Source organism: Chrysochloris asiatica, unplaced genomic scaffold (genome assembly GCF_000296735.1).
Source record: "Chrysochloris asiatica unplaced genomic scaffold, ChrAsi1.0 scaffold00285, whole genome shotgun sequence".
Taxonomy (NCBI): Eukaryota; Metazoa; Chordata; class Mammalia; order Afrosoricida; family Chrysochloridae; genus Chrysochloris; species Chrysochloris asiatica.
In genome coordinates this window covers 511069-535320 of record NW_006408803.1, presented here as the reverse complement: position 1 = coordinate 535320, position 24252 = coordinate 511069, and the positions used below count along the sequence as shown (strand labels likewise).

The 24252-nt window shown below is 38.5% G+C and overlaps 1 protein-coding gene across 1 annotated transcript in view; it reads left to right on the top strand.

Moving 5' to 3' along the window:
* ARHGEF38 (Rho guanine nucleotide exchange factor (GEF) 38) overlaps positions 1–24252 on the top strand; it is a 193392-nt gene that overhangs the window by 552 nt on the left and 168588 nt on the right. The gene's annotated exons all lie outside the window — the stretch shown is intronic.

Genomic DNA, 24252 nt, shown 5'->3' with positions numbered 1-24252 from the left:
TTTTTTTTTTTTTTTCCTGCTAGCTTCCTCTTTCCCTCCTCACCCCACCCAATTTAAGAAGTGGGAAGCACTAGAAGACAAATGAGTTAGAAACTTACCAAAATATATTGAGCTTTTCTCAATAGATAGATGGTGTGAGATGTCACACTGTGAGATCTAGCTAGGTAATTGTACTGAACTGTGTTTATAGTTATCTTAAGTAGGGGCATGCAACTACTGATCCTGTCTGTATAAACTAAGGAACGCTACAGTTAGCTGGATGGTATAACAGGACTTGTTGAAAATCACTTAGATGATCATTGCTTTAGCATGAATCTAATACCCAAATATGGTAAGAGCTGTTTAGCATGCTTAGGTTGAATGACTTTGGAGGAAATAACCAGTTTATTTTATGATGACACAGTTGATGTAATAATACAAACTCCATTTCAGGCCCTGAATTTCTATCCCTTCCCATCCACCGTCTTTTTTTTTTTTTTTTTGCCTTCTGAAGGTCATTCTATTAATATTTCACTTTGATGTTAACATTTTGCAGCATTATTCATATCTGCTGCAGTACTTGCTCTAAGATCCTCCAGAACCCATCTCTCCTGCTTATAGCACAATGTGTTTTTGAACTCTCGTTAAAACCACCTTGAGCTATAATTTTAGCCTTTAAAACTATGATAATGTTGAAAAGACCAATGGATATGATTTCAATTTCCTCAAAAATGTGCTTGGACTTAGTTGTGCTGATGAATTAATTAAGCTAAATTAATGAAAATGAAATTTAAAAAAATATTGCTGTGAGTTGATATTCTTTAAAAATCCTTATAGCTCTGCATTAAAGTGCGTGTTGTTGGTTAAGTGCCGTCGAGTCAATTCCGACCCATAGCGACCCTGTAAAGGGTTTCCAAGGAGCAGCTGGTGAGCTTGAACCGCCAACCTTGCAGTTCAAACAGCTTTGCAGTCTGGCACATTATCCCACATAAGTCATGTCTTATTCTTTAAAAAAAAAAAAAGAAAAGAAAAATTTAAAAGGATTGAGGGCAAGACTGTTTAATCTTTGAAATTAATTTTTCCCAAAGCAATGAATACATTAGAAAGAATGGAAATTTTAAAGTCTTATTTATACGCTTGGTTTCCAACTCTGGCTCTTTAAGTTGCTACCTATAAGACTAGGAGTAAATTACTTAAAACCTCAGTTTATCTGTGCAAATGGGACAATGATATTTACCTCACAATGTTTTTGCAAGAATGAAATTAGATACATGAAGCACGTAAGGTATTTTGGCTAGCATAATGTTTGTGCTCAATAAATGTTGTTGTTGTTGCTGTTATGTGTCTGGAGTTGGTTCCGACTCATAGCGACCCTGTGCAGGGTTTCTGAGACTGTAAATCTTTACGGGAGCAGAAAGCCTCATCTTTCTCCCGCGGAACAACTGGTAGTTTCGAACTGATGACCCTGAGGTTAGCAGCCCAATTCGTAACCACTAAGAGCTCCTTGTGCTCAATAAATAGTAGCTATTAATGTGCTTGGAGTCCTGGTGTGGCGCTGTGGGCTTATGCATCAGACTGCAAAGTCATTTGAACTGCAAGGTTGGTGGTTCAAGCTCACCAGCTGCTCCTTGGAAACCCTATATAGGGTTGCTATGGGTCAGAATCGACTCGACGGCACTTAACAACAACAACAATTAATGTGTTTAGAAGTCCCTGAGTGGTGCAAATGGTTAGTTGTTCAAACCTACCAGAGGTACCCCAAAGAAAGGCCTAACAACCCGCTTCTAAAATGTCATAGTCAGGAAAATCGTATATAGTATAGTTCTCCTCTGCAATATTTGGGGTTACCATAAGACAGTATAAACAGACAACAAGTGGTTTTGTTGTTGTTATTTATTTATTTATCTTTGTAGTTGCTGTTAATGTACTTAGCTACTAACAGTAATGGTTGGAGGTTTGACTTCATCCAGATGTTCATTGTAAGAAAGGCCTGAAAATTTACTTCTAGTAAGTCAGGCATTGAAAACCCTGTGAAAACATAGATGTTCTGTGACACACAGGAGCTACCCATGAAGGAGTCTGAGTGTTTCACTGTAATTATTGTTTAATTTTAAGAATGATGGACACCAGAACGCTAGAACAAGACTTGCCTTCTATTAATCCAAATTTATGTACCTTGTGAAACTTGTAAGTCTTTAGACTCTTTTCTGTCTGTCTGCTGAAGAGACCACATATACAATTTAAAAAACAACAACATTGCTTTGCCCCCTAATTGCTTGTTTCTTCTGAGTGTCACTAACTCAGCCTCTTTTTGGTTCCATTAGCCAAATACAATTTTAAGGTAATTTTTGCTGACTAATCTTTGAAATATAATAAAAAACATTCACAATAACTTGAAACTTATTTTTGCTACTCACTAGTTTTTGCTACTGTTCATTTCCCCAACTTACTTAAAATTAAGTCTATGGCCACAAAATACAGTAGATGTTTTGGTTACTTTGCAGAACCCTCAAGCTTCTTTCACATTTTATTTTGTTATCAGGGCATTGTTGTTGTTGTTATGTGCCATGGAGTCGGTTTCGACTCATAGCGACTCTACAGGATTTCTGAGGCTGTAAATCTTTACAGGAACAGAAATCCTCACCTTTCTCCTGTGGAACAGCTGGTACTTTCGAACTGCTGACCATGAGATTAGCAGCCTGATTCGTAACCGCTATGCTATATCAGGGCATAGGGGGGTCCAAATCCTTGAATAAAGGGTCCTTGTCTTTGCTAATTAAGAATGATCAGGTTAGACAGATAGTTTCACAGAGCAAAAGATTTAGGGAAAGGATCTGGCCAGAGGAGACCAGGAGTCCCCTTAGGCAATACTAACCGTCATCTTTCAGAACAGAGATTGTTTTAAGTGTTGTTCATCAGATGAAGCAGGAGACACCGTGCTAATTGGGTGTATGTGCAGCATTTCTTCTAGATGAATTTCATCAGAAAGATCTCTGGTTGGGGCTGTTGTTGTTATTAAGTGCCGTGAAGTCTGTTCCAACTCATAGTGAGCTTGTATAGGTTTTCCAAAGAGTGACTGGTGAGCTTGAACCGCCGACCTTATGGTTCAAACCAACTTTGCAGTTCAGCACATTAACCCACAGCACCACATCAGGACAGATAAAACCTATTCTGGGATGTCAACAATGTGTGGTTTTTCAGACAGACTTTAATCTCTCAGGGGCTGTGTTCTTTGCCCCAGCTGAAGGCAGTCCTCTAAAATTATGCCTAGGGCACTGGGTAAACCAGCCTAGCCTGTAAAACAACTTACAAGAAAGTAAAATATGGAATTTTTATGAGTGGTGTGAGTAAAATATGGAGTTTTTATGGATGGTCTTTCTTAATGGCATGTCCCAGGATTCGGCTGCTCAGCTCTGCACCCTCAGCATGTCCTGCACATCTTCACAATTACTCAGGTACACAGACTTAACATTACTTAAGGTTTTAGCCACAAAACTTCAGTCAATAAGTGACTCGTAGTTCATGCTGATTTCTAGATCCCCCTTCTTCTTGCATCAATTTGCTTTTTGCCTCGCTGAGTTGTGTTAGACTCTGCCCTTGAAAGTGAAATGAAAAGAGTTAACCTCCATGCTCTTAGAGGTATCTATGCTTGAGAAAATCATCAGGAAGCATAGAAGGACACATCATAATTATAAAGAGTGCTGTTGTTGTTGTTGTTAGGTGCCATCAAGTTGGTTCTGACCCATAGCGACCCTGTATAGGGTTTCCGAGGATTGGCTGGTGAGCTTAAACCACCAACCTTGCTATTCAAACCGACTTTGCATAAGCTCCAATAAGTAATATATTTTTTTAAAGATTTTTCTAACTTTTCATAAAACCGAAGGTTGTCATCTAATATTTAGTAGAATTTTTACAATGATTCTACTGTAACAATAGAAGAAACAGCAGAAGACATGTTCTCATTAACACTCAAAGCTCTCAGTTCTGTGTGTTTGCACTCTGGTTTCTACACTAGCAATTACCATGCAGATGACCTTGTATAGGGCTTCCAAGGAACTGCTAGTGGAGATGAACTTGAATCACTTTAAAAAGCTGTTATTATCGAAATGTCAAAAGTGTTTCCTGTGCCTTCCTTGTAAGTGATTGTTCCTGGGAAGCATTAATGAAGACCTGGGCAAGTAATTTCTGGCACCTTCACAGTATTCACATTGTCCAGTGAATTGTCCTTCAGCACTGAGTTGCTATCTGAGTGAAATAATTGGCACTCTAGGGTCGGCATTAGACTGCTAACCACAAGGTCAGTGGTTCAAACCCACTAGTGGCTCCATGGAGAAAGCTGAACCTGTCTGCTTTTGCAAAGATTTACAGCCTTGGAAACCCTATCCAGTGTCACTATGAATTGTAACCAATTTGATAGCAGTGGGTTTGGTTTGGGTTTAAACTCAATTGGAAGCAAGATATTTGGGTTCTAAGAAATATATCTCTTTGTTGTCTTTGGGCTTGCATCTTGACTAACACTTCAGAGTTTAACTGTTAAATTTCTGACAGAAATCATGCTAATAGTGTGAATTCTAAGTTGTATTAAAAAAAAAAAATCCCACTGATTCTGAGCTACTGGGTTGGATCATTAGAACATAGTTATAATAAGACCATATTAAAGGCTGACAGTTCAAACCCACCAGCCACTCTTGGAAACCCTATATAGGGTTGCTATTGAGTCAGGGGGGAAAAAGGTCCAGAAATCAGGATTTTACATGAGCTATTTATTCATTAGGAGTCCTGGTGTGGCGCTGTGGGTTAATGCGCCAGACTGCAAAGCCGTTTGAACTGCAAGGTTGGTGGTTCAAGCTCACTAGATGATCCTTGGAAACCCTACACAAGATCGCAATGGGTCAGAATTGACTCGATAGCACTTAACAACAGCAACAACTTATTAATTGAAATCTTGTAACCCAAGTCTTGAGGAATGTTGAGGCCTCTGCCCCTCCTTCCCTGGGCAATTGTAAAAATGTGTAGAACATGCCCAGGGCCATAGCTGAACAACCACATCCATTAAGAAAAACCACCCATAAATATTCTATGGTACTTGCCATTAAAGAAGACCACCCATGAAAAATCTGTATTTTTACTTCCTTTTGAGATATTTCACAGGCCAGACTGGTTTACCTTGTGCCCTTGCCATAACTTTATGGGACAAATCTACTGGTGCAAAGGAGAATGTAAACCCATGGGAGGAATCTGAATTAGAATTCTGGGAAACCAAGCATTCGCCACACACATTCCAGGATAAATTATGTCTTTGTGGTGGAATCAATCTCAAAGAAATGCTAAGCATGGCACCTCCTAAACAGGCCAGTTCCCTGAGACCCCCACCTATCCCTGTGAACGAGGAGCTCCGGTAGCATAGTGGTTACTAGTCGGGCTGCTAATCTCAAGGTGCTAACAATTCGAAACTGCCAGCAGTTCCCCAGGAGAAAGATGAGGCTTTCTGCTCCTGTAAAGATTTACAGCCTTTGAAACTGTATACAGGGTTGCTAGGAGCTCTGGTAGCGTAGTGGTTACGAATCGGGCTGCGAACCTTAAGGTCAGCGGTTTGAAACTACCAGCCGCTCTGCGGGAGAAAGATGAGGCTTTCTACTCCCGTAAGGATTTACACCCTCGGAAACCCTGTACAGGGTCGCTATGGGTCGGAACCGACTCAACGGCACTTAACAACAACAACAATGAGTTGGAACCGACTCCATAGCATATAACCACCAATCACCACCACCATCCCTATGAATAAACATGATGTCTTTTCCATACACAAAATCTTTTGACTCTGGGTCAATGCGCTGTACTGCAAAGTTGGTTTGAACTCCAAGGTCCTAACTGCTTCTTGGAAACCCTATACAGGAACTTATAAGAAGAAAATTCTAATTGATTATTTGAAAAAAATCACACTTTAACAGATTCAAAACAATGGTGAGACTTCTTAAGCATTATTTTGCTATTTGAGTCATTTAAAAGATTATTCTATGTATATTTCAAGGACTAGCCTAAATGAATTCACTTCTTTGGAGCAAGCTGTGAAAGGAAGGGGAAGGAAGGACTTCCTGAGGTACATTGGCGAACACTTTTGGAAACCAGCTCAGAACAGTAGTAAAATAGAAAAAAAAAAAAAAAAAAGGAGTCTGGCCTGCATCTTTGGCAAAAACCTTTCCTCATGCCAAATACCTTCTTCTTTTGAGCTTTCTTCACATATGTATGTGAGTGCACATGTTTCCATTAATAAAGATGATTCTTTAGTAAAAAGAAATAAATTAAAATTAGAATGCAGAATTATCTATATGTAATAATAATTCTTAGCAGAAGTTCACCTCATTCCTAGTTTTACTTTTTAGATCATACCACCCATAGCTCAGTTCACCCCTCTTCTTCTATTCATAACAATCAGAACTGAAGTCCAAGCTATCTGAGCTTTCATTGCCATTTTACTAGAAGCCACAGAGAAGGACTGATCTAAGGACAGCTGCCATTGATTTGTCTCCCACTCATAATCCCATTGTTCAGAGGATAGTGCTCTGACTTTTAATTAGCTTGGCAAGATTTTCTTCTTAGGCACCTCTGGTTGGACTTGATGCTTCAACTTTTTGTTTGGTGGTGGCTGTGTGCCGTGGAGTCGATTCTGACTCATAGAAACTCTGTATAGGGTTTCCGAGGCTGTGAATCTTTACAGGAGCAGAATGCCTCATTTTTCTCCCACGGAACAGCTGGTAGTTTTGAACAGCTGACCTTGTGGTTCGCAGCCTGATTCAGGACCACTACGCTAATTCAACCATTTGCACGATCCCTTATCGTTGGGAAAGGATTTTGAATATGATTACATTTGTGACTTTGCATTCAGGATGTGCGGATGTGCCTTATTTACATAGTTATACCCGAGTGTATCTGTGACTATGTGGTACCTTTCAATTTGGTGGTTGTCTATATAAGTATATACAGGGTCGTTATGAATCAGAACCGCCTGGACAGCACTAAACAACAACAGTACAGATAGATCTATATTTGGATATAGATACAAATACAGATCAAGATATAGATATATAGATGGAGTACTGGTGTGGCACTGTAAGATAAGCACTGGACTATTGGCTGCAAGGTCGGTGGTTCAAACCCACCAGTCACTCCTTGGAAACCTTGTACAGGGATTGCTATGAGTTGGAACTGACTCGGCAGCACTTAACGATAGATAGATGTATGGATGTATGGATGGATAGATGGATGGACATGTTTGAGAATATTTCTACAAGGATGAAAAGTTTTTGTAAAAACTTCATTGATTAACATTTAGAAATATTTTCTGAAAATCCTATATAATTGATATGATTAGCATTATATGTTTCCTCTCAGTATAAGTCAGTTACTTTCATCTTTCATGACCTCATTAAGCCTCTGGTTAATTTTTTCTTGATTAGCAGTACATGTTATTGACTGTTGCTGGTAACACAATTCTGTATTCACTTCTCTAATTCATAGTAGGTCAGAGGTATTTTCTTCTACAAAGACTATCACATCACTCTCATTAACAATGGATTGATTGATTGTTATTATAAAATCTTAAAGATTTCTTATTACAGTGATAATGTTACTACAATGGTGTATAGTCTCCTGGTACAACTTGAAGAGACCACTCTGAAGACATCAAAGTGAGGAGAGAAAGAAAGTTTGATTTTCTTCTGGTCAGGTGGTGATCAGGAGGACAGACCTCTGATTTATCTCTCTGATTAGAAGAAATAGTAGACTTTTATATGGTTTCAAATTGAGGAAGTACATGGAACATATTGCACATGTGTTGTGCAGTTTAATTATACGTTGTTGTTGTTAAGTGCCATCAAGTCAGTTTTGATGCATAGCAATCCTGTATTGGGTTTCTAAGGCCTTAAATCTCTGCAAGAGCAGAAAGCCTCATCCTTCACCAATGGAGCAGTTGGCCACCTTGAACTGCTGACTTTCTGGCTCACAGTCCTATACTTCTTGTATGGAGTCACCTCTTCAAAAGGTCCATAGAAAAATGCAAATGAAAGATATTGGGAGTTTTTTTCCCCATGCACTTTTCTGAAGTCTCCTTGTGTGGTCTTTACATGCATGTGTCATTTAAATCCTACCTGGAGGCTGTTCTGTTCTTTTAGGTGCAGTCAAGTCGAATCTGACTCACCACAGCCCCATGTACAACAGAATAAAACACTGCCTGGTCCTGTGCCACCCTCGCAATTGTTATTATGTGTAAAAGCCCATTGTGGCTGTCACTGAGCCTATCCATCTTGTTGGGAATCTTCCTCTTTTTCGTTAACCTTCTACTTTTCCAATCATAGTGTCCTTCTCCAGGGACTGGTCCCTCCTGACAGTATATCCAAAGTACAAGAGACAAAGTGTTGCCATTCTTGCTTCTGAGCAGCATTCTGGCTGTATTTCTTTTAAGACACATTTGTTTGTTCTTCTGGAATTTTATAGTATGTTCAATATTCTTTGCCAATACTATAATTCAAATGCCTCAATTCTTCTACTGTCACGCATATGAGGCGATTGAAAATACCATGACTTGGATCAGGTAAACCTTAGTCTTCAAACTGACATGCTTTCAACAATTGAAAGAAGTTTTGCTGCTGGTTTGCCTAATGCACTACTCAATTTGATATCTTGACTGCTGCTTCCGTGAGCATTAATTGAGGAGCCAAGCAAATTGAAGTCTTTCACAACTTGAATCTCTTCTCCATTTATTGGTTAAATTGTGAGGATTTTCATTTTCTTTACAATGAACTGTAATCCATATCAGGGCTATATAGCCTTTGGTCTGAATCAGTATGTATTTCAAGTCCTCTTCACTTACAGCAAGCAAGGTTGTGTCATCTGCATATTGCAGGTTGTTACTGAGTTTTCCTCCAATCCTGATGCCGTGTTCTTCAAATAATCCAGATTCTTGGATTATTTGTTCAGCATACATATTGAATAAGTATGATGAAAGGACACAACCCTGGCACACACCTTTGCCAATTTAAAACCATTCAATATCCCCTTGCTCTATTATAACGACTGTCTTTTGGTCTATGCACAGGTTCCTCATTAGCACAGTTAAGTGTCTGGAATACCCATTCTTCTCAATGTTATCCATTGTAGTTGTTAGGTGCCATTGAATTGGCACCAACTCATGGCAACCCTATGTACAACAGAAGGAAACACTGCCTGGTCCAGGGCCAACCTCACAATCATTGCTACACTTGAGCCCATTGATGCTGCCACTGTGCCAGTCCATATCGTTGAGGGTCTTCCTTTTTTTTCTATGACCCTTCACTTTACCCCACAAAGTTCCTTCTCTAGTGACTGGTCCCTGCTGATAATATGTCAGAAGTATGAGAGATGAAGTCTGGCCATCCTGGCTTCCAAGGAGCACTCTGGCTGTGCTTCTTCCAACACAGATCTATTTGTTCTTTTGGCAGTCCATGGTACTTTCAAAACTATATTATCTGTAGTTTATTATGATCCTCATAGTCAAATGCCTTTGCATAGCATGGAAGTAGAGAGGTTAATATTCCCCGAGGCTTTAATGAGGGCCAGATAATCTCAAGGAGTCCTGGTATGACACTGTAGGATAAGCACTGGACTACAAGGTTGTTTTGTTAAAACTCACCAGTCACTCCTTGAAACACGTATACAGGGTTGCTATGAGTTGGAACCAACTAGACAGCACTTAACAACAACAGTCTTAAGGCACCTTGAGTGACTTTCATGGGAGAAAGATCAGGCTGGCTGGTCCTGTAAAGATTTACAGTTTCAGAAACACAAAGGCGAGTACTGTCCTATAGGGTCATTCTGAGTCAGCATCAACTTAATGGCAGTAATTTTTTGTGGGTTACTTTGGTTTTCATTTTTCAGTGATTTTGACCTAAACTGGAGCTTATTTCTGGTGCCCAGCAATGGATCAGCAGTTTTATGGCAGTTTTACCTCCTTCCAGTCCCATGTCAGTTTTACTTTCTACAAGTTCCATCTCAATAATAAATCATTTACTGGAAGAAGTTTATACAGAAAAATATTTTTGCAGTATGGTCAAATGGCTCAAATAATAAGTTAGAGTTGGTAAGGGTATGTTGTTTTTGTTGTTAAGTGCAGTCGAGTCAATTCCGACCCATAGCGACCCTGTTTAGGGTTTCCAAGGAGCAGTTGGTGAGCTTGAACCACCAACCTTGCCGTTCAAATGGCTTTGCAGTCTGGCGCATTAACCCACAGTGAGTATAGGAACATTATATTTGCAATGAGTGTTAGGAATACAGACCACTCTGTAGAGAACAAAATTTTGCAGGTGTTGCACTGTAGGATAAGTACTGGACACCAAGGTTGGTTTGAAATGCAAGGTCAAGAAATCAAATGACATATTGCATTAGGCAAATCTGCTACACAGGACATCTTGGAAGTGTTTGAGAGCAAAGATAACAGGTTGAAGATTAAGGTGTGCCTGACCTAAGCCATGATATTTTCAGCAGCCTCATATGCATGCGAAAGCTGGACAATGAATAAGGAAGACCTTAGAAGAATTGATGCATTTGAGTTATAATGTTGGAGTAGAATATTAAAAGTACCACAGAGTGCTAGAAGAACAGACAAATCTCTATTGGAAGAAGTGCAGCCAGAATGCTCCTTAGAAGCCAAGATGACCAGACTTTGTCTCTCATACTTCAGACATATTATCAGGAGGGACCAGCCCCTAGAGCCTTCTCATCATTCATGGTAAAGTGGAGTGTTAGAGAAAAAGAGGAAGACCCTCAACTAGATGGATTGACATGGTTGCAGAATCAATGGGCTCAAGTGTAACAAAAATTATGAGGTTAGCATAGGACCAGGCATTGTTTCATTCTGTTAGGATTGCTATGAGTTGGGACCGACTCAATGGCACCTAACAACAAACATCACCTTAATTTATAACTTTTAAATATCCAAACATGGTATGTGGGTCTCCATTTCTATACTTACTCCAAGCCCCACAATTGTTACCCAACTAAATCAGTCACTGTCCAGTAGATCACAACTCATAACTTCCCCATGTATTTCAGAGCAGGCTTGCTCTCCATAGGTTTCCAAGGTCTTTGGTCTCTTAGGAGTAGATCACCATGCATTTCTTCTGAGGTGCCTCTGAGTGAATTCAAATTGTCAACCTTTCACTTAGAAAGTGAAGGTTTAACAATTTGTGCCTCTCAGTTGTGCTTCCACAACTTTTTTTAGGGGAGAAAAGAGACCCCATCTTTTTTTAGGGGAGAAAAGAGACCCCATCTTCAAAGATACAGTATTATACATATTCTTTTAAGTTTTAAACAAGAATAAGCACAAGACAAATAAATACAAACATAGATCAACCCAAGTCAGAGAAATCATAGAAATCGTGATCAGTTTCCAAAGTTCTAGCTCCATGTGGCAACATTTATAAAACTATAAAGAGCTATAAACATATGCTGAATATATTCTTTTTAAAGGTTATAGTAAATAAGAGTGAAAGGAAACACAGGGAAAGAAAGGAAAGGAAAAGGAGAGGAATGTGTGGGAGGGAAAGAGGAGAGAAGGAAAAGATGGAGTGACTTATTGGTTAGGAACTATGCTAGCCAGGGGATTTCAAGTGCATTGTTATCTGATCCTCAAGACCTTTTTCTCATACCTCTCTCTGGTTTAATAATAGGTGGTAGAGCTTGGATTTGAATTCAGGTGCTTTAAATATTTACAAAGAGAAATGCATTGAATTCATTCAAGTAGTGAATACTTAGGAGTCCTAGTGTGGCACTATAGGGTAAGCACCATAAGGTTGGTAGTTCAAATCCGCCAGCCACTCTTCAGTTGCAATGAGTTGCAACTGACACATGGCACTTAATAACAACAGCAATATACTTAGAAAGGAGCTCTTGTGGCACAGAGATTAAGGTGCTAGGCTTCTAGTCAAAATGTGGTGGTTTGAACTCACCAAGGGAGTAAAATGAAGCAGTCTGCTTCCCTAAAGATTATAGCCTTGGAAACACTATAGGGAAGTTCTATGGTATCCTTTAGGGTTGCTATGAGTCAAAAATCAACTTGATGGCAATGGGTTTATATTGTTATGATTTATTAGTAAAAAGAAATCAAAGCAAATATGATAGTTGCTCATTTTTGTAATATGATGACATCCCCCTGCTATGATAATGAAACTTGGCCTGCTAAGCTTTTCACTTTGGAATAGCTATTCCTTCTATTGAATTATTGTGACATTCCCTGCCAGAGCATTTGCATAATTAATACACTTTTTTAATCATTGTTTAATTGTCAGAGAACAAAATTACAAAATACCTTCAGGTTAAGGAAATTTGTCCTAGATTCATAGTTTAATGATTTCTATTTTCCATTTCCTTTGATATCTGGATACTCTTTTTTAAAATTTATTTTCATGCCTGTTGCCATTTAATTGCATCTCAATAAAACTTAATATAAATCATCAAAACTGAAAACTATTCTATAGCAATTTGGTAGTATATATTTGTAAATGAAAAGAATGGAATTACATATTGGAAACAAGTAGGGCTTTATCTGGATAGGTGACATTTCAATAGAATTCTATGAAGTCAGCCTAAATTGTGACTCTTACATGCAGAAAGAAATAGAGTATTATGATTATAAGCCTTTGTCCTAAGCTTTTCTGAACAATTTCTTTCTTGATTAATGAATCAGAAACTAAATGAATACTCTAAGACATCTACACTGAAGTCCCAGCTAGAAATGTAATCTTCACTGTCTGACCCCCAGTTCTTATGTGAAGAAAACTGAAAGACTATGTCACCTGGGTACTACTCCAACTATTCTAAATCATTGTACCTCCTCCCAGATAATGTCTTTCCTGAATGCTTCTTAATGTTAGGCACCTAGTGTCATTGCAAAGAGCCATCACAGATTTTTGCTTCTGTATTTGTTGTGAAAAGGTTAATGAAGACATTGCTTGAGACCTCTCTCAGTGTAGCCCACATTTCTTTTTCTTTCTTTTTTTTTTTTTAAATGTTTTATTGTGAATTATGTGATCGTTTATATGGGTTAACATTAGTTTTACATTCATTCTATCGTATATCATCTCATTGCCATGGTTACAATCCCCTCCATGCAATCCTTCCCCCGTACCCCCCAGGTCTTCAGCACACAGTAGCTCTCCCTCTCTGGATCTAAAGTCTCCAGCTACTCCATTGCTCCACGTCATCATCTCTGGCTCCATTTCAGGCATCACTGCTTCTCTGGGTAGGGCCCCGCTCTCTGCTCTTCTCCCTTGATGGTCCTAGGGACCTCTGCTCCTAGACTGAAAAGTTAATCACTCCCCTCCTTGCTATAAAACATCCACCTCCATATTTCCGACCCTCACCAACAGTCCTGACAACAACCATTCACCATTGCATCACAAGAGACCCATCTGCATTTCATTGCATCAGCTCCGACTAGTCAGATTGAATACTACTTACTGGAGATTCTGCCTTCTTCCATGCCCCCTAGCTCTAGGTTCCCTCTTGAAAGCTTGTAAGCCAGTCACTTCTTGCCTTTGTAGCCCCCCAACCCCCATTTTGGGTAGCCAATGTCCAAGTTGCCCATCCCTGTCTACTCTGTGTGTGGAGGGGGTGGGAATGATTCTTGCTGTAAGGACTTGTTCCCTCTTTTGAGCTACTGCTTCCATAGGTGTAGGTCAAGTTCATCAAATTGTATGAGAAACTTTTTTTTTTTTCCTCTTCTTTTTACTTATGGTTGAGCTCTGATCATCCAGTCACTGAAGCCAGGATAAGTGGGTATTATCTGCAAGTGTGGGTGTTCTTATGCATATGCCCTCTCTTCTTATCAGCTGGACACTTCACTTTCCACTCTAGTCCTCTGTGGCTATGTCACTGACTCTGGGCCCAAGAGTCCCCAGGTCTTGCCACACTGCTGTGTAGCCCACATTTTATTCAAGGCAAAACTTTGCCTCTTCTTAAGAACTAGAGCATATCTTCTTCCCAGATAAAGGAAGCAATTTACTGTATGTAGCTGCCAGAAATTGAGAGCCAAACTTACAATATAAAGGCCCACTTTCTGGCCTTTCTATTAGCTGTGCTCCCTAAGTAAGAGTGCCTTACCCTAAATCTCTTCAAGTACAGGTTCTCATCATTGCGGTCTCTGATCACCTTAGAAAACCCGTCCCCTGACCATCTGTTATGTGTTGAATTGTGTCCCCTTGTACCTGTGAATGTGATCTTGTTTAAAGTAGGGCAATTTTAAGATATTATCTATATTATAAAGTTAACTCTAACTCATAGCAACCCTATAGATAATGCTTATGCTCCTTGTTTCTGAGGAGCAGCTGGTGGATATGAACTGCCCACCTCCAAGGATAAGCACAGAAGCAAAAAGTTAGTTTGAACCAAAAAGTTGGTGGTTTAAATTCACCAGCCACTCCTTGGAAAACCTATACTGGGTCACTATGAGTCGGAACCAACTTGACAGCACTTAACAACAACAACACATAGACTACTGGTGTGCCACTGTAGGATAAGCACTGGACTGTGAAGCATAGTTACGATCCATAGAGACCCTCTATAGGGTTTCTGAAGAACAGCTGGTGAGCTTGAACTTCCGACCTTTCAGTTCAAACTGACTTTCCAGTCCAGCACAGTAACACACATACACACACAAATATATATTCATTGATATATACCTACACTGAAGTCTATAGATAGATAGATAGATAGATAGATAGATAGATAGATAGATAGAGATAGAGAGACCTGATGTGGCACAGTCGTAGGGTAAGCACTGATCACAAAGTCAGTTTGAACCACAAGGTTGACGCTTCAAATCCACTAGCCGCTCTTCTGAAACCCTATACAGGGGCGCTATGAGTTGGAACTGACACAGTAACACTTAAACAACAACAAAATATATACATTTGTAAATATTTATATGTAATCGACTATATTATCAGGGCTCCTATATTAATTGTACATGTATAATTATCATCTATATTAATTATATATGTCAATGTCTTTCTCACTTGATTGAAATTCTTGAGAACCTTAAAATTGGCTGACAGGGAAGGCAAAAAAAAAAAAAAATAGTAAGCCTTATTTTTTATTTCCTTTCAAAAGAATGCAGACAATAAAGAAGAGGTGCTTGGATTGTATTTTGTCCTTTTGAGACCAATAAATCCAGCTTTCTCTTTCAATATAAACACAAGAAATTCATGTGCTTGTGAAGGACAATAAAACCTCAATACAACAAAACACCAAACTTTGTATCTTTAGGACCTAGGAAAAAGTCTAGTGTGTGCTCACTAATTAAGTTTATTGAATGAATAAGTAAATCAATCAATTAATTAAGTAACTAATAATAAATGAGCAGTATAGCAGCTGTACAATGGAAAACCTATGCACATAAAGGAGGCGCTTCTCCATGGCCAGTTCAATTTTTTCTTGGTTAATCTCTTCTTCATTGTGTCTTCAAGGCTCACAGCTCCTGAGTAGTAGTGGTTTAATTTAATTTAGATAGTAATTATCCACCAGCGTTTCTCATCTCAGTTATTTCACTTCTGTATTTTGCGTTTTGTTAGATCACCCATTAAAATCCTGCCATCTTTAGCTTGTTGTTAGGTGCCATTGAATTGGTTCTAACTCATAGCAACCCTAACACACCAGAATGAAAAACTGCCCAGTTCTGCACCATCCTCCCAGTTGCTGTTATGCTTGAACCCATTGCTGCTGCTAGTGTGCCAATTTGTCTCATTGGGGTCTTCCCATTTTTCAATGATGGTCCACTTTACCAAGCATGATGTCCTTCTCTAAGGACTGGTCTCTCCTGATAATATGTCTAAAGTATGATAGATGAAGTCTTGCCATCCTAGCTTCTAAAAGTATCCTGACTATACTTCTTCCAACACAGATTTATTTGTTCTCTGGCTGTTGAAAATACCATGAATTGGGTCAGGCACACCTTAGTCCTCAGGCTGATATCTTTGCTCTTCAATACTTGGAAGAAGTCTTGTGCCACAGATGAACCTAATGCAATAAATACATTGTTTGATTTCTTGACTGCTGCTCCATGAGTGTTGATGTGGATACAAGCACAATGAAATATTTGAAAACTATAACTTCAATCTTTTTTCCATTATCATATTTATTGGTTCCCTTGTGAGGATTTGTGTTTTCTTTACATTTAGGTGTAACCCATATTGATGACTATAATCTTGATCTTCATAAGTATTTTAAGTCCTCTTCACTTTCAGCAAGCAAGGTTTCATCATCTGCATATTGCAAGTTGTTAATGAGTCTTCTCCAACCCTGATGCCACATTTTTCTTCATATAATCCAGCTTCTCAGATTATTTGTTTAGCATACAGATTGACTAAGTATGGTGAAAGACACAACCCTGGCACACACCTTTCCTGTTTTTAAACCATTGAGTATCCCCTTGTTCTGTTTAAACAACTCCTCTTGGTCTATGTGTAAGTTCCTCATACATAGAGGAACTTATGCATAGAGGAACTTATACAGTGAAGTGCACTGGAACACACATTTTCTGCAATGTTATTCATAGCTTGTCATGATCCACGCAGTCAAAATCCTTTGCATAGTCAATAAAGAAGAAGTAGACATCTTTCTGGGGTTCTTTAGCAGGATTGTACCAAAACCCTACATGCTGGAGTAGATTAAATAAAGAAATTTAACTATGCTTGTTTAAACTATATTTGTTAAGGTTATGGCTAGGACTAGTCCTGGTATGGCACTGTGGGTTAATGCGCCAGACTGCAAAGTCATTTGAACTGCAAGGTCGGCGGTTCAGGTTCACCAGCTGCTCCTCAGAAACCCTATACAGGGTCGCTATGGGTTGGAACCGACTCGACCAGCACTTAACAACAACAGGGTAATGTTATGGGTAGGGGTTGGGGTTGAGTTTGGAGTAAGGTTTGATCTAGTTTTAGAGTTATAGTTAGGTTTGTTCACTTATTTATTTGTTCTGGAAATCTATTCAATTTCTCCTTCATTTAGAAGTTCTATAAGTAATTATTCCTTTTTTTACTTAAGTTTTGTTGTTGTGGCAGACTTGTATCTCTGGTTCCCTATTTTCAACATCTAGGTTTGGAGTCCCAGGTGGCACTGTGAAATACTAACTGAAAGGTTGGCGGTTCAAACCCACCAGCCACTTCTTGGAAACCCTATATAGAGTTACTATAAGTCAGAATAAAGTGGCAGCATCAATGGGCTCAAGCATGGCAACAATTGTGAGGTTGACCCAGGACTGGGCAGTGTTTTGTTCTGTGGTGCATAGGGTTGCTAAGAGTCGGTACCGACTCAATGGCACCTAACAACAACAACAAGTCAGAAAGCAACTCAACAACACTTAACAACAACAAATGGTTCATTTTACTTTGAATACTTCTATATCTTCTTCTATATCTATCTTTTTTTTTTTTTTTTAATAGACTGTGATGGGGGTCAACCCACTCTTATAGTGCAACTTGTTTCTTTTTAGTTTTCTGCTCAAAACAATCGTATTAGGGCTTTTCTGTATAAAATAGCAATGACCACCATATTTTCTCTACCCCACCCCTGCCTTTCCCCCCCTTTCATCCTGCCTTATTATCATTTGCATGTTATATATTACTATTGAATTATCATTTCTCTCACATCACTAAAATGTAAATTTTATAAGGGCTAAGGCTTTTGTCTCTCTCTTTTTTAAAATTGTTTTATTTCTGACATCTAAATCAAGGTTTCTGTATGCCAGCAGTATTACCATTTTGGATTGGGTTGGAATCCTGGTGTAGCACTGTGGGCTAATGTACTGGACTGCAAATCAATATGAACCACAAGGTTGGTTGTTCAAGCTCACTGTTCACTCCTCGGAAACCCTGTACAGGGTCACAAGGGATGGGAATCGGCTCGACAGCACTTCACAACAACAGTTCTTTGCTGTTAGAGGTTATCCTGTATGCTGCAGGGTATTTAGATGCACACCTGACTTCCCAATGACTCTATTGTTGTTGTGAAGTGCTGTTGAGTCAGTTTCCACTCATAGTGACCCTGTATAGGGTTTCCAGGGAGTAGCTGATGAGCTTGAACTGTCGACCTTTCCGTTCAAACTGTCCTTGCAGTTTAGCACATTAACCCACAGCACCACACCAGGACTCCAAATGACTCTAGATACTGCCAAATGTTCCCAGGGAGAGAGAACACTTCTGGACGGGAACTACTGATTTAGAACAGTGTCTGGCATAATGGCGATGCAACATTTGTTGAATGAGTGAATAGAATCAATATTCCTCACACAGCCCAAATTCTGCATTTTCAATAATAGAATAATTATAGCAGAAAAATTGAGTATTAGGAGGACTTTACCAAGTCTGGAAATTTTTATCTCTTTCATTCATTTTCTCCTACTAAAGTCTTTAAATAGAAACATTTCCAGAAAGTATTTATGTGTTTGTTGTTGTTAAATGCCATCGAGTCGGTTCCGATACTAGCGACCCTGTACAGGATTTCTGAGGCTGTAAATCTTTATGGGAACAGAAAGCCTCATCTTTTTCCCGAGGAACTGCTGGTAGTTTCAAACTGCTGACCACGAGGTTAGCAGCCCAACTTGTAACTACTTCACTACCAGAGCCTAATTATTTGGCTGCACTATGATGATCATGGTTGTTGCTGTTAAGTCAGCTCCAACTTATAGCAATCCTGTGTGTAGGGTTTTCAAGGAGTGGCTGGTGAGCTTGAACTGCCTACCTTGCAGTTCAAACCAGCTTTGCAGCCCAGCACATTAAGCCACAGTGCCACACTTGTATAGGGTATCCATGATGATCTTGGTAGAAGCATGTAAATTCAAACCATTGCCACGTAAGTATTTTTAAGTCAGGTAGGCTCCGTTAGATTCCTTTTTTGAAATTCTGTTCTCTACAGCAATTTTTTGCAGCAATTAGCAGTCACAGAGAATAAATCACATGCCTTTCAAAGAAGGATAAAATATTTCCCTGGCCTAATGTTTGAACTTTCAAATTCAGAGTAAAAAGAGGGGCTTCTTCTCCACATTTCACTTAATACTTCCCTGGCTCCTCTCCAAAACCTGTCTGACATGCAATTATTTTCAACCTATTTCATAGAAGGCTTGTTCCATTCATCTTTCTGTGGGTCAGGTTTCCACTAAAGCTGATAAAAGATTTTCCAGTGTGAAACTTAATGTCGCTAGAATTCAATGCAATGCTAAGCCAAGGTTTTCTGGGTTTATGGGGGCAGATATGAAATACAGTATGGAGAGGGACTAAAGAGCATTTATAACCATATCTGGGGATTTGAGAACAATTTGTAATAAAACCCTAGATGGAATTATAATAAAAATGATCATGTTTTGTTGGGTATGAAGACTATATAGCAGTCCCTGGGTGATGCAAACACTCAATTGTTAATAGCTGGGCTATTAACGGAGAGCTTAGCAGTTCAAACTCATTCAGGAATGCCTCAGAAGAAAGCCTGGTGATGTATTTCTTAATGGTCACAACCATGAAAGCACTCTGGAGCATGTCCTATTCTGCAATACATAGGACTACAATGAATCAGAATAAACTCCATGGCAACTGGTTTGGTTTTTGTATCATATTGGTAGCAAGAGTACTGCACTGGTAAGGGTAAGGTAGGGGTAGTGGTCAGAAGATCTGGATTCAATTTCTGGCTCTGTTACTTAAGACAAAAGACTCTCCAGAAATTAGTTTCATTTTCTATATTATAAGACAGAACTGGATAGATCCTATCTCCTCCTATACTGATCACTCACCAATTCATGCTAATGTTATCTCCTAAATTTCTCTTGATCTGTTCAGTTCGTTCTATCCTTTTAGAAAATAGATTGGGCTCATTATTGGTGTTGGCTACAGTGGAGTCAGCTTCAACTCATGACCACCCCATGTGTTATAGAGTAGAACTGCACACCATAGGGCTTTCTTGGCTACAGTCTTAATGGAAGCAGATTGCCAGGACTTTGTTCCAAATTACTGCTCGTTGAGTTCCAACTGCCTACTTTTGGGTTAGCAGTTGAGCACTAACTGTTTGTACCTCCTAGGGACCTTTTAGAAGGAACTTCTCAGCCACCATCTCTTCTCTAATAACTAGAGATCCAGGTGAATTGTCAAGTCACTGTCTTCCAGTTTTCAGACTTGCTCTGTATTCTCCTCTCCTAAATTCATTCTGTTTCTTAACTTACGCCAAAGTAATTTTTCTAAGAGAATCTGGTCATGTCCCTTTCTTGTTTAGAAATTCCTCATTGAATTCCCATTTTTTAAAAAAAAGAGAAAAAAAGTTCCACAGACCTTAACTATGCCTTCAGAATCTGTCTCCTGGTAATTTCTCTAGAATTAACTCTAAACACATCCTGTAACATTTGTATTCCAGTCACACTAAGCTGTTTTCCCATCTTTTTCTGTCTAGCCTTTGGGCAGACAGCTCCCTCTGCTCAGGACATTTTCCCTTCTTTCTTTACCCAGGCTACTACTATCCTCAGATGCCATCATGTGTCAATTCTCCAGAACCCGACCCCTATACTATGTTTAGTATGAGTCACACTATATTAGAATTTATATTTTTAAACAGTTCTCAAATATCAATACTTCAAATTGGAAAACAATTTGTTTGCAAAATCTTTTAAAAATATTTTCTGCTCAATATTTTGTAGTTTTCTCTTTCCACTCCTAATACAAGTTTTGGAAACTTAGCTTTATCAAATTGTTTAAAAACATGAAAACAGATTTCCTGGAAAAAGAAAAAGAAAAAAAATGTCCACACATAGTCTCTCTTTTAATTCTCGTATTTCATTATATGTACTATGGGACCTTAATTCAAATGATGTTGTTGTTAAGAACCTAGAATTAAAAAACTAAATGAAACAAAACTAAACCATGTACTTTGTTGTTGTTAAGTGCTGTTGATTCAATTTTGACTCAGAGCAACCCTGTATAGGGTTTCCAAGGAGCATCTGGTGAGTTTGAACTGCCAATCTTGCAGTTCAAACAGATCTTGTGGTCCAGAGTTTATCCTACAGTGCCACACCAGGACTCCAATCTATATACATTAGTAGGATATATATGTTAATCATTTTTCTTTCTCTTTAAACTTTTTTGAGATTCACAATATTTTCAGTGAATTTCTCAGAAACTTGCTTTCATTTGGTGATTTAGCTTCAGGATAAGTAGATATAATCATATTTTACATTTCAAGGATTTATATTATACCTAACAATAATTTAAAATGAGGAGAAATAGCTGTAAATATCCATTAATAATCAGAACATGCAATGTACAAAGTATGAATCTAAGAAAATTGGAAGCTGTCAAAAATAAAATGGAATGCATAAACATCAATATCTTAGGCATTAGTGAGCTGAAATGGACTGGTATTGGCCATTTGAATCTGACAACAACATGGTTTGCAATGCTAAGAATGACAAATTGAAGAGGAACAGCATCATATTCATGATCAAAAGGAACATTTCAGCATCTATCTTGAAGTAAATTTCTGTCTGTGATAGGATAATATCCATTTGCCTACAAGGAAGACCAGTTAATAACATTATTATTCAAATTTGCACACCAGCCACTAAAGCCAGCGATGATGAAATTGAAGAATTCTACCAACTTCTTTGGTCTATAATTGATCAAATATGTAATCAAGATGTATTGATAATTATTGGCAATTGGAATGCAAAGGTTGGAAACAAAAAGCAAAGATCAGTAGTTGTAAAATATGACCTTGGTGATAGAAATGATGCTGCAGATCATATGATAAAATTTTGCAAGACCAATGGCTTATTCATTGAAACTACCTTTTTTAAACGAATAAAAGATGTCTATACACATGGATCTCACCAAATGGCAAACACAGAAATCTAATTGACTACCTTTGTGGAAAGAGACGATGGAAAAGCTCTATATGATCAGCCAAAACAAGGCTGGGACAGACTTGAACAGACCATCAATTGCTTATGTGCAAGATCAGGATGAAACTGAATAAAATGAAAACAAGCACATGAGAGCCACAATATTACCTTGAACATATCCCACCTGAATTTGGAGACCATCTCAAGAACACATTTTATGAATTAGACACTAATGACCGAAGACCAAAGAGTTGTCGGGTGAAGACAAGAAAGAAGAAACATCAAAATTGATGTCCGAACAGACTCCGAAACTTGCTCTCCAGGATAGAGATTCTAAAGCAAATGGAAGAAATGAGGAAGCAAAAGAGCTGAACAGAAAATTTCAAAGGGTAGCTTGAGACGACAAAGTCAAATATTATAATGAAACATGCAAAGACCTGAAGTTAGAACTCCAAAAGGAGAGAACACACTCAGTATTTTTCAAGCTAATGGAACTGAAGAAAAAATTCAAGCCTTGACCTAAAATATTCTCTGGGCAAAATATTGAATGATGCAGAAAGCATCAAAAGAAGATGGAAGAGATACATAAAGTTACTGTACCAAAAAGAAATGGTTGATGTTCAACTATTTCAAGATGTATTATCTGATCAAGGGCCAATGATACTGAAGGAAGAAGTCCAAGGTGCATTGAAGGAATTGGTAAAGAACAGGGCTCCAGGAATTGATAGAATACAAATTGAAATCTTTCAACAAACTGATGTGGCATTGGAGGCACTCACTCATCTATACCAAGAAATTTAAAATAGCATGTACTTAAAATTTTTCTAAAATTATAAAATGGGTGAAACAGTACATTGGGAGGGTACTGCCAGAGGTTCAAATCAGATTTAGATGAGGACATGGATTGAGGAATATCACTGCTAACACCAGATGGATGTTGACTGAAAGCTGAAAATACCAGAAAGAGGTTTATTTGTGTTCTATTGACTGTACAAAAGCTTTCAATTGTGTGGATTATGACAAGTTAAGGACACATTGTGGAAAAGGGGTATTCCAAAACACTTAATTGTGCTCATGAGGAACCCTTACATAGATTAAGATGCAGTTGTTAGAAAGAATGTGGGGCTGCTGAATTATTTAAAATTAGGAAAGCTGTGCACCAGGGTTGTATTTTTCCATTATACTTCTTCAATCTGTACACTAATAATTAGAGAAGATGAATTATATGAAGAAAAACATGTCATCAAGTTTGGAGGAAGACTCATTAAAATCCTGCAATATGCAGATGATATAACCTTGATTGCTGAAAGCAAAGAGGGCTTTAAATACTGATGAAAATCAAAGGCAGTAGCCTTCGGTGTGTGTTTCACTTCAATGTAAAGAAAACAAAAATCCTTACCACTGGACCAATAAATAACATCAAGATAAATGGAGAAAACATTGATGTTATAAAAGACTACATTTTACTTTGATCAACCATCAATACTCATGGAAGCAACAGTCAAGAAATCAAACACATATTATATTAAGCAAATATTCTGAACAAAACCTCTTTAAAGTGTTCAAGATGTCAGTTTGAGGACTAAAATGTACCTGACACAAGTTATGGTATTTGCAATAACTTCATATGCATATTAAAGTTGGAAAATGAATAAAAAATACTGTAGAAGAATGGATGCATTTGAGTTATGATGGTGGAGGAGAATAGCAAAAGTTCCATGAACTGCCAAGAGAACAAAATAAATCTGTGTTAGAAGAAATATAGCCAGAATGCTCCTTAGAATCCAGGATGGCCAGACTATATCTCTCATACTTAGAACATATTTTCAGGAGGGACTAGTCAATGGAGAAGGACATCATGCTTGGTCAAATGGAAGGTCAGCAAAAAAGAATGAGACACCCAATGAGATAGATTGGCACAGTGGCAGCAGCAATGGGCTCACGCAAAGCAATTCTTGTGAGGTTGGCTTATGACTGGGCAGTGTTTCATAACTCAGATTTGGTACTGACTTGTCAGCACCTAATACAACCTAACAGCAACAGCATACAAATGCTATAAACTCACATCACTTGCATCCTTCCTGAATACTAGCAGTGCACATTAGGACTGTTATTAAATTTTATACCAGTCCTTGCTGTTTTTTGTTTTTTTTCTAGAGCAGCTCCAGAGCCAAGGAGGGTCATTTCCTGATGGAAGTTAGGTCTTCAATCTTGCCTTTGGAATAGGGAGAGGGGGGTAAAAAGGAGGAGAAAAGCAGATGTAGTCATTCAGAATCGTATCTAGAACTTTTTTGTTAGTGCTGTCAAGTTGATTTTGATTCAGAGCAATTCCATGTGCAAGAATAGAACTTTCTCATAGATAATTTACA